Source organism: Camelus ferus, chromosome X (assembly GCF_009834535.1).
Source record: "Camelus ferus isolate YT-003-E chromosome X, BCGSAC_Cfer_1.0, whole genome shotgun sequence".
Classification (NCBI taxonomy): Eukaryota; Metazoa; Chordata; class Mammalia; order Artiodactyla; family Camelidae; genus Camelus; species Camelus ferus.
Genome location: NC_045732.1, coordinates 63,298,663 through 63,310,115, shown reverse-complemented (window position 1 = coordinate 63,310,115; position 11,453 = coordinate 63,298,663).

Here is an 11,453-nt window from a genome sequence, read left to right as displayed (position 1 = left end):
AGGAGTCTGGCCTTTCACCTGGGTGTGAATGTGCAGATCAGTGTCTTTGTCCAGGAGCAGGAAAGAGGGGAGGGGCGGTAGAGCATGCAAGATGGTTCTCGAAAAGGAGCATAGATTTCAAAAGTCAAGAAATGTTTTTGAATTTAGGTATAAAGAAAGACTATGGGGACTTTGGGGGCTAAAATACTACCTGGGGTTGGAGGGAAGGAGACATACAGAAATGAAGCCTTTGGGGTAGAAACATTCAGTAAGGAGTCAAGGTGTAAGAAACAAGAAGCGAACGAGGCAGGGGAAGGAGCCCTGATGGCCCCCTTCTGAAGCACACGGCTCTTCCCCTACCTCCTCGGCAGTTACCGACAGCAACAGTGGTGCTGAGAGCCACTTCCTTTGAGGCATTTGAGATACAGCGCCCTCAGAGCTCTCAGAGCTAGAAGCCCTGGCTTTCAAACTCTCCTCTTTCATAGACAGGGCACGATCACCTCCATAGATCTCACAGAACTGTTGTAAGGCTCAAAGAAGATGCTCAACGTAAAAGCATTTTGTGAACTCTTAGAGAGTATGTGCTTGAATGTTGACTCCCCCAGTCCCCCCAAGCCCCCGCGAGGTTATCAGAAGGCCCTAAAAGTAAGTGACATCATCGATGTAGAAGGCACTAAAGCCCCTCAGAAGGAAGTTAGCATATGGAAATATTAATAATCATGCTCTGCGTCTGCTTCTTTCTGATAATTCCTTTGTTTCCAGGCTTGACACCAAGCCCACGCACCATGCCTTCTACTGTTAAGAGTGGGCCACGATGCCATTTTGTTAGCTGCCAAGCGCTGTTTCAATTCAAAAGCAATGGTTTTGTTCCATTTTACTTACTTCAATGCTTCTTACCCAAATCTGGAGACACTTACACAAGTGTCACATGCATCCAATGATCATCATTTATTGTTTGAGGCCATATATCTGATATCAGATCATGATGAGCTATTGATCATGTGTGGCAAAGCCCTTCAGGAAACATTGAGATTCGAATCACTGGTGGAGCAGAAGGCAACTGAGGGCAAAAGATGAAGACTATAGTTTTTCCAAAAGTGGAATTACGGGAGGATAGCTCTCAGCCCAATGTCTCAGAATGCTTGTAGTCCCTTACAGCACAATTCCACTCTTCTGACTTGAAGAGGCTGCACCTGTCACTGGGGTCTCCTCCTCTTGATCAGGGGCTCAGACCTGAGCCAGACAAAAAGCAAAACCAGGCCTAGCCCGGCCACTCCCATCAAGGAGGGAAGTGGGCAACCCCAAGGCAGGCAGGGGTGGGCAGTGGGGTGCAGTGGATACTAGGAGCAGAAGGAATTATTTCACATCACCTTAAATACCACTGCTCTTTCTATTCTGGGTGAATCCATAGCAGCCAGCAGGATTGTTCTGAACCATAACCAGGAAGTCAGCAAAGTGACCTCTGTGGAACCCTCTCCCCACCCTGAGCCCTCTCCTGGCCATCCCCACTGCCCAGGCTCCAACCAGTTCCCTCCTCTCCTTCCTATTCCCTTGTCCTGTGTCCTGTTCTTGAGTGTTTTCCCCAATTAAGTTCTGGTCTGCTCAATTTATTAGAGCTAAGAAATTAATAGCTGCTAATGACTTTGCTTCTGAACACGGGCTTTCTGTCTTCAAGCAAAGAAGTAAGTGGAGCAGCAATTAGGTGCTTGGAGGTAGAGGGACGATCTGCTTCCAGATCTCTCCTCGTCTGTCATTGGGTAATGCGGGTGATAGGCTGGCTCTATAGGGCAGAATGTCCACTGTGATTCCGAGGGACAGTACAGAGCATGTTGATGTATTTTGCCTTAACCTCAGACCGAGAGAACTGAGTTAGAGACTACAATTCAATATACCAAGATTAAAGCAATTATTGTAAATTAGCTTAATCATTCCTCCATATGCCTTCAGAGGCAGGGTTTCTTTCTTTCTTTTCCTTTTATCCTACTGTCACTACCAAATAAATGGAGGCTTGTAAATACAGATAAACTTAATTTTTAAAGGATTATCTGTACTCAGGGGTTCCAATGCTTTTAATTAAAAATGTCCTCATTATATAGGAAAGTGTGTGTGTTGTGGCGGCGCGAGGCACCAGGAGAGCACGAATGAAATACGGAAAGGAGATGATGGCAAACACATAGCTGTCTTCTCATTTCACCCACGCATATTTTAATCTAAAGATAGCAAGATCTACTCTTAGCATGGCCTCAGACCGACTCTGGAGTTCCCCAAGCCCACAGAACAGGGAGCAGCTGAAATGATTCCCTCCCTTTCATGCCATAGATTTGAGGCTTGTGTTTCTGGAACATTCCAGCAAGAAATCGCTAAGGGAGTACTCCAGAAGATGGAGAGCAGTGCTTATCAAGCTTTAATGTGCGCACAGACCACCTGAGAATGGGTTAAAATGCAGACTGTGATTCAGTAGTCTAGGGTGATGCCCAGGAGGCTGCGCTTCTAACGAGCATGGAGCTGGATGCTACTTGCCCAAGAAGCCCATTTTGAGTAGCGAGGAACATTCTAGATACACAGTCCAGATCCCGACCCCTCTTTGGCTAGTCACAGTGCAAGTGTGAAGAGGTTCAGTGGACAAGTAGCTCAGTTCAGTCTGGACCAGATGAAGGGCAGAGGAAATGAAAGGGAGGCGGATATGAGGCTGACCACACTCATGCTCCCCAGAGGTTCATAAAGAGGGGTTTCAAGCAATCCATGCCAGAAAGGCGGTTGCTTTCTCAAGGGAGGAAACAGGCCTAGTGGTAAAGAACATGTGTTCTGGAGTCGTATTCCCTGGGTTCAAGTTCCACTTGTGTCACTTTCTGCTAGACATCTTGATCACGCCGCCTTACCTCCCTGAACTGGAGTTTTACTCTTCCATAAAATTTGCATAATAGAACCCATTTCAGGCTGGGCATGAGGATTCGGTGAAATAGAGAACATAAAGCCTTAGAACAGCCTGCTAGAGAGTGCTGAATAAAGGGTAACTATTGTCACCCTTTCCATCTTTGAGCTGATCGCATTTAAGTACCACTGGGCTTTATTGAAGTGTCAGCCAGCCACGGCAGTGCCACAGCTGCTTTTGATGTGCCTCTCAGAGCAGCTTCAATTGTTGGAGACTTAAGGAAAGGTGGTGATTTCGGATTTAAATAAATGGGATTCTAGACAAAAGCATGAAAATAGGAAGAAAAACTTCCTGGCAGGAACTATGCTTGTTTTGTGCTTTGACCCTTGTCACTGCTTCTGCCGACAACTTCTCTGGCTTGAGAATCACTTGAATAAAGAGAGAATGATTTAAAAATAAAATGGATTAGTGGAACAAACTGTCTTCTGTTTTTGAAAAACAAAGAAAAGAAAAGAAAGAAAGGAAATGTAGAATCTGGGCAATTATCATCCAGCCTGCGGCAGGACAGGCCCAAGGGAGGGGAAGGGAAGGGAAGGGAGAAAGAAGGCCTGAAGAGAGACATTTCCAAGTCCATCGACAACAGACAGAGCATCACTGAGTTGTACGTATTGTCCTGCGATAAATGAGGGCATTAGACATAACCCCTGGGCTATGGTCTAGTTGGGAAGGTACTGGGATAAGATACACGCACGTAGGCACGGGTGGAGAGCCATGCACACCAACCTGTGGCAGAGCTCCAGTGAGGACACCTGTTGGTTAATGCAAAGGGTGTCCCTGGGGAATCAAGATTAGTCTGAAAGGGAAGTTGGGGTCTGAACGTCCTTGAATGTGAAATGTAGTCTGTGGGCAGTTGGAAGTTAATGATGTTTTGAGATGGGTGGGGTACCATATGCAAAAGATCATTTTAGGAAGCTTAATCTGGTAACAGTTTGAGCAATTCATTTTAACACACTTTTACTGAGTATTATGTACAGAGTCCAAGCAGAGCTGTGCAAGCATACAGAAAAAAAAAAAAAAAGACAAAATCTCTATCCTCTGAGAACTGAAAGCCTTGTCAGGGAGACAGATATAATTTATGTATGAATATGGAATTATTTTCAAGAAATAGTATAAGGTACAAAAAGGTAAGATACAGAACAGTACATTTAAAACATACTCCCATTTGTAAAGAAAGAGTAGGAAGAAGCCACATATGTTTACAAGTGTACTTGTATACATATAAGATTTATCTGCAAGGGTACACAAAAGTCTAATAACACCGGTTGCTTCCACGGGAGGGAATTAGGATGGCTAGTTGGTGGCGGGGGGAGTGTCATTGTATGCATACTCTTTGGCACCCTCTGAGTTTTGAAACAAATAAATTGTTACCTACTTACATTTAATTTCACATTTTTAAAAAATTTTATTCATTTTTTGGGAGGGAGGTAATTAGATTTTTATTCACTTATTTTTAATGGAGGTACTAGGGATTGAACCCAGGACCCTGTGCATGCTAGGCATGCACTCTACCACTGAGCTATACCCTCACCCCCTAAAAATATATAATAAGATAATGTGTACGGTAGTATGGGAGGGAAAAGATGGATTCCAGTTGAGAAAATCTGGGAAGATTTCTGAGAGCCTGTGGGCTATGAAACTGGATCTTTTGGAAAGGTTGCATTTCCAGAGGTAATGGTTTGAGTGGGAGGTATTTCAAGCAGAGGAAAGAGCTTGCCTTGGGTGGGGGCTAGATCTGTGCTGTTCAATACCGTAGCCACCAGCCGCATGTGACTCTTGAGCACTTGAAATGTGCTCTTGGGTTTTTGAAGACGTAATATGAAAAAAGAATGTAAAGTTTTTCATTGATAATTTTTATATTGATGACATATTAAAAGGTTAATATTTTGGATAGAGTGGGTGAAATTAGATATATGAAAATTAATGTCACTTGTGTCTATCTACTTTTTAAAACCGTAGCTGCTAGATCATTTGAAATGACATCTGGGGCACGCATTAGATGTCCTACTGAACAATGCTGATTTAGATAGTGCAGATTTTCAGTGTTGAATGAGGTCAGTAAGGTTGCCGCAGGGCGTATACGGATAAGAGTGGGAGGGAAGTTTTTTTTAAAAAAAGTGGGCCAGGCCAGTTTGTGCAGGGCACTGTCTACTCAGCTAAAAATTTGGACTTTAATTTTATATTCAGGGCTTGGAGTGTGGGAATCAGACAATCAAACGGCTGCTTTGGACAGAGCTGAAAGTATAAGTGGGAAAAGCAGCTATGACAGCAACCGAGGAGTCAGGTGCTAGGGTCTGGGCTTGGGTGGTAGCTTTGAAATCCGAAAGAGATCGATGTACACTCTCTTATGAAGGGAGAATTGATAGAACTGAACAGAGGTGTGATGTCAGGGACAACATGAAATTTTGCATCCCTGGTGATTAGAAGCCTGTCAGTGCCAGTGATAAACAGAATGAAACCTAGAGAGGGAGCTGGTTGGGAATTGGGAGAGATGATTTTGACTTTGGACATGGTGAGCTGGAAGTGGCTGGCTAAAATGTAGGAGTGAGGGTATGAGAGAACAGATTTGGGGGGTCTTAGCTGAGGCGATTGAGGCAGTCAGATAATTATAATAATGATTACTTTTTGTATGGCATTATAATACACACTGCTCTCACGTGGATTATTTTACATAATCCTTACAGTAGTCTGGGGCTCAAAATGTTTAAGTTACTTTTACAAGCTCACAAGGCTAGTTAGTGGTCAAGGTGGCATGCTCAAACTAGCTTTCTATCACTTTTCTATCACTGGGCTTGAAATGAAATGCTGGGGAAAATGTAGAGCAAATCTAAGGCTGTAGATGATACAATTTCAGTTCCCCCAAGCTGCTACTTAAATTCAGGGTCAGACTCAACCCTGGGAAAACTATGTTAGGTTCTCTTCAGTTGTTTTTAACATCCTTTTTAGAGATAAGGAATCCGGGACCCTGGGAAGCTAAGTAAAATGTCAAAAATGTCTGTTAGGAAGAGGGATAGGTGGACCTCAGACAAGGGCTCTGGTAGATTGTATAACTGTTTCCAGGTATCACTGTTTCCTTCCTGGTACAGAGTGCATCTCTGCCTCCTGCCCAGAGCCCTGCCAGACTGATGAGGGCTAGGTCATAGGACTTGCTTTGGCCCATGGTGTGTGGGCAAAAGTAACTTCCACCTGCTACGATCAGAAGCTTTAACAGCTATGACATGGTTCGGCCTTTTTTGCTTTCTTCCCTCTGCCATAAGAATGGCATGTCCCAAAGAAAGGCTGCTGCTTCAGCTGAGATCCTGGAATAAAGGAGGCATACAAAACAGAGCTGCAGATGACCTGTAGCCACTGCAGGACCCTTTGCTGTGGTAACTGAGTTTGAGGGATCGTTTGTAACCATAGTACAACCTTGCCTAAGCTGACTGATGCACTACCCCATTTCGTGTGCTTTATTGCCATTACATTAACTCTACACACATGCTCGCTTTTCACCTGGTTAACTTCTTATCCTTTTGGTCTCCAATTAAATGTCCCTTCTTCAGAGAGGCTTTTCTTAACCACAGTCTAATTTAGGCCTCCCTCCCAACCAGACACACATACACCATTATTTTCTTCTAGAGCATCTGGATTCTTTCCTTCTTAGGCACTTAATGCAATTGTTGTCATATATAGATTTGTTTCCCATTGGCCTGTTCCACTTGACTGTAAGCTCCTGAAGACCTAGATCACATCTATTTTTGCTCACTATTATTTAGTGCCTGTCACACAGTAGTTGCTCAGTGGCTATTTGTGGAATAAGTGATAAAAACATGAAAAGCTTGTTACCATGGTTGTTGGATCATAAACCAAAAAGGTAGGGGAATGCTGTGACTAGGGCAGACAAGGCTCATAAAGAAATTCCTGGGTGCAAGGAGCAACTATCCTTTTTACTTTTCTATCCTTCTCTTTCAAGGAAACTTTGAAAGCAGTGGCACTTCAAAACCCTTCAAAACAGTTTCCCTTGCCAACAGACTTCTGTGGCCTGGTGGCTTCCTGCCTAATGCCAAGGAAGCCTGCAGAAGCCCACAGACAGACTAGAAGGGCTCCTTTGAAAGAAAAGAGGACCATTGCCATAGAATGCTTAGTTCTGTGGAGTAAAAGAGTCTGCTGACCTTCCCCTTCTGAGGGGTTGATGCAATTTAGTGAGAAGTGGAAAGGACAGGAAGAGAAAGAGACAATTGGGAAATAAAAATCATGGGCTGGGGTAGTGGAAGCTTCTTTGGTCCAAACCAAAGAAAAAAATCAGGCCCACTTCTGCTCAGTTTCATCTGCCAAAAGACCACTTAAGAGGTGGCTCTGGACTGTGTCACACCAAGCTGGCAATCAAGAGGATGAGGGCTTTGTGCAAAATTGCCAGCCTCTTCGTAACAGGGACATATACCCATGCTCAGGTGGTAGAGGGGAGGAGGGGAAGGAGCAACAGTTCTGTATTTTAGATTATGAAGTCTCTTATATAGAGAAACCCACAGGGTCCCACAGCTTGAGACGTTGAAACATGCAGTGAAGCCTGAGGTCGAGGCTACAGTGTCAGTGGGTACAGTCAATGACCCTTTCCTCGGGGGATGCCCATTCAGCCAGTGACCCTAAATTCCCTGCCTTCAGTGACTCCAGAACACACAGCCAGGGTAGATTCCTTAGACAGGGCAGGAGAGGTGAAGCTTATGCGGATATACTGCACTTTTAAAAAGTAAAATAAATGTAATAAAAAGCAGGCAGCATAATTGCCATGACTTATACCCCATGACATTTGATAATAACAAGGTTGGTACATTACAAATAAGTTCCACATTTACAACTCTGCCTTGATATTTACACTTATTAAATTGTTTAGGGAGGTGGTTCCTGGATGCTGGAGGCCCATATATAAAACATATTAGCATAATTGGAGTACAGCCAAATCCCTCAGTGTACATTGCAGATACTTGTTAAAAGCTTGACCTTGGAGGAAAAACCTTCCTCCCCATCTTCAATCAGTCATCAGCTCCTGAAAGTACTCCTCTGAAATCAACTTCCAGTGATGCACAGTTCGGGGAGCTTGTCCTCAATGCTGACCTTAGGCAGGCCCTCCACTCCCAGGACAGTGATGAAAGCTGTGTTCTCACCTGGATGAGGAAATTAGCTATGATTTTCCATTACCTGTACCAAACATTCCTTTTCATTTGTTTAATTCACTGAGAGTTGACACTACACATTAATTCATTGAGCAATTGCTTTGTGTAAAGGCCCAGAGATGAATGAGACAGGCATTGCCATCAAGAAACTTACACTTTAGTCAAGGACACAGACAACTAACTCTAGAAGAAGGCAGAATGAAATAAGGGCCTTAATAGGAGAATGAACAAATTGCGGCGGGAGCATAGATAGCACAATTTATTTTAATGAGGAAAGGAAAATTTAGGAAGGCTTCAGAAAGGCGGCATTGGTCCTTGAAGGATTAATCGGAGAAAAAGGGTGAAGTTGGGCGGTGAGGTCATACGAGTTAGAGTAAACTGCATGTATGTAAAATGACATGGAGGTATATACATGTTTGGGGATGTAATCATATGTTTGCTGGTTTATCACTGACAAGCCCCAATGATCAGTCCAGCACTCTGCATGGCTGGAGTCCATGACGGCAGAGGGGCTTGAAAGTTACATTTGAGTCTGCTCCTGGAAACTCTGGCGCCATACTAGTTTTGGTAATTAAGGGGAAGAATCAAAATTTTTAAGCGGATCAAGAAAGGCATTTTAGGAAGCAGTCTCTAGCGTTGTGAAGGGTGGATTGAAGAGATAAGAGACCGTAAATAGGGATACCACCTTCTGTGCCTGATATTAGGGGAGAGGGAATAATACAAAGATGCTTCTGGTATTTCTAGCCTTGGAGACTGGGAAAAGCGTAGTGCCCGTAATGAGATGGGTAACCTGCAGAGAAGGATCAGCTTGCTGGAGAAGAACATATTCGGTAGGGAATATTACTGAGTTTAGTGTGTGAGCTATCCTTCACAGAGGGAAGGTGGTCCTGGGGTTCCAGTAAGATCTTGGTCATCTGCTCTTCGGAAATTGTCAAAGCCATGGATACGGCTAAGATGACCCTGATGGTGGGGAGAATATGAATGAACGCTGGCGACACTACCTATATTCAGGGGTCATTCAAAGACAACCACTAATAAACAGGAATGAAGAACTTTCCAAATGGTGGGAGAAAGGTGTACTTTGTGCAAGACTGGGAGAAAGTAAGCAGGATGAGGATGAAGAGGAGTTCATAGGATTTGGCAATGAAGTGATCAGCGGTAGCCTGGAAGGGGAGAGAGTCACAGGAAGGTTGCTGTTGCTTAATCAGATAGAGGAGACTTGAGGATGCTTAGAGACTGAGAGGAAATGAGATGATGGAATAATGGATGTGAAAAGTGAAAAGTCCTTTCAAAAGTACAAAGCACCACACAATACAAGGTCACCGCAAGTCAGCTTTTCATCCCAGATGCTCTGGAGTCAGAAGGTCATTGACATCTAACAGATGCTTTGATTTTTATCATTATACTGAGTTCTGCTAAAGGGGGCTTTATTCCTGACCCCTTTCACCCCCCCACCGAGCACCACGGTAAATGCTACCAGTTGTTTAGCCAGGTGAAATACTCATTATTTGATTTTTGTCAGCAAGTCTAGGCCACTCTACTATTATATGTCATAGGTTTCCAAGAACTGTTCAAGGAGAACATTCATATAGTATTTGGTTATTTTCAATGCAATTCTCATTGTGATATTCAGGTTTTTGTAGAAAAGCAAAGGGCCAATAACACAAGGTATCTGTGGGGTGGAGGTAAAATGGAGCAGATTCACAAACCAGGTCCCCTTCTGAAACAAAAGAATAGTAGCTAAAATAAAGCCATATGGTGTCGCATGTGCCCAGCAGTTGAATGTATTGAGAAGGGAAACCTTATGGTTCTTTGATTAGAAAGGTATTCAGTATAAAGGCAATAGGCCTGGGTAGACTTTAAAAATCTGAGAAATCCCTGAGAAGATAGAAAAACAGGAGAATTTGCTGTTCTTTTAGAGAAAAATAATTGTTCAAACACCTCTTAAATGTACGGCTTCAAATATTAACCAGACACTTAAGAAGTCTTAGCTATGAACTGATTAAAGCTTGTCCCATAAATTAGACTTCATCCAAATGCCTTTCTTTCCTGTCCTTACGAGACCAAAACTAAATCAGTACTTTTTAACGTCCACTCAATCTTTGTCAGTTTTTCATTTTTTTGAACAGCCATTCAGTGTTTTGACTTTCAGTCTTATTGAAAAGAGAAGGGTTGGGAAAAAGGAAGAGAAAGGTAAAAAGAAGGAAAGAAAAAGAACACAGCCTAAAGAGCTTACCCTTTCCCTTAGTACCATAGTCGCTATAATGTCACTAAATAAGTCCTTGTGCAGAATCACGTTCTCCTGCCTGCTCTGTGTCTCCATGACTTGATGCTTCTTGAATATAAGGCTTGTACGAGCCATTCAACAATACAGATAAATAACAGGATCACAATCGAGTGTTGGAGCTGCTGCTGTGCTTATCCAGGGTATCACTGCAAAGATGAGCTCTTCTTTTTATGTTGTTTATTTTTATTTTTTAACGGAGGTACCGGGGATTGAACCCAGGACCTCAGCATGCTAAGCACGCACTCTACCTCTGAGAGCTCTACTGAGCTCTACCTAACCACCTGCCGCCGGCTCTTCTCGTGTTCAGTTTTTCTGTTGAACATAGCTCATCAGTCACTCAGGCCTGCAAGCTTGGTGTCAGATTTGAACCCCTCCTCCTCATACCATCCACATCTAATTGATTGCCAGTTCTTTAGATGCTACTTGGATCTGTCCCACTGATGCTACCTACTATTGGCCCTCATTAATTATCAAAGGCATTATTGCAGGAAAAAAATTATTATTGCAGTGGCCTCCAATAAAGTCAGCCTCCTGTGACCTCTCCCCTCTGTCCTACACACAGCTTCCTGCATCTTCTTCCTGAAGTGCTGCATGTCGTTTCTTTCCTCAGAATCTCTCAGTATTTCCCAGCGTTTATAAAATCAAGCCCAAACCACACAACCAATGCTGCCTTTCATGGACCTTACATTCTAGTCCAACTGAATTGTTCCATATTCCTTGCATATGCATATCAAAGTTTGTGCTTCTGCTCATGCCTTCCCTCCGTCCTCAGAAAGACGTTAAGTTCCTGAGAAGTTATGAGAATGACGGACCACAGCTGTCTGGTTCACTTTGTATTCTCAGGCCCTAGCGTTGGGTTGGCACACACAGTAGGTGCTCATTAAATTCTGACTGAATAAAAGCTTTACGTGTCTAAATCTACTTACGCTTTAAATTGCATTTCAAATGCACTGGTGCCAAAAAGTCTATCCTGATTCTTGCTTTCTATCTCAGTACCTACCTCACCTCACCTCTTTAAAACTAAGTGAATTTTTTCTGAATTCTCTGCGGCCTTCTCTGTACCACTGTTATGACATTGATCACTCTTTCCACCTTGAATTGCGATTCT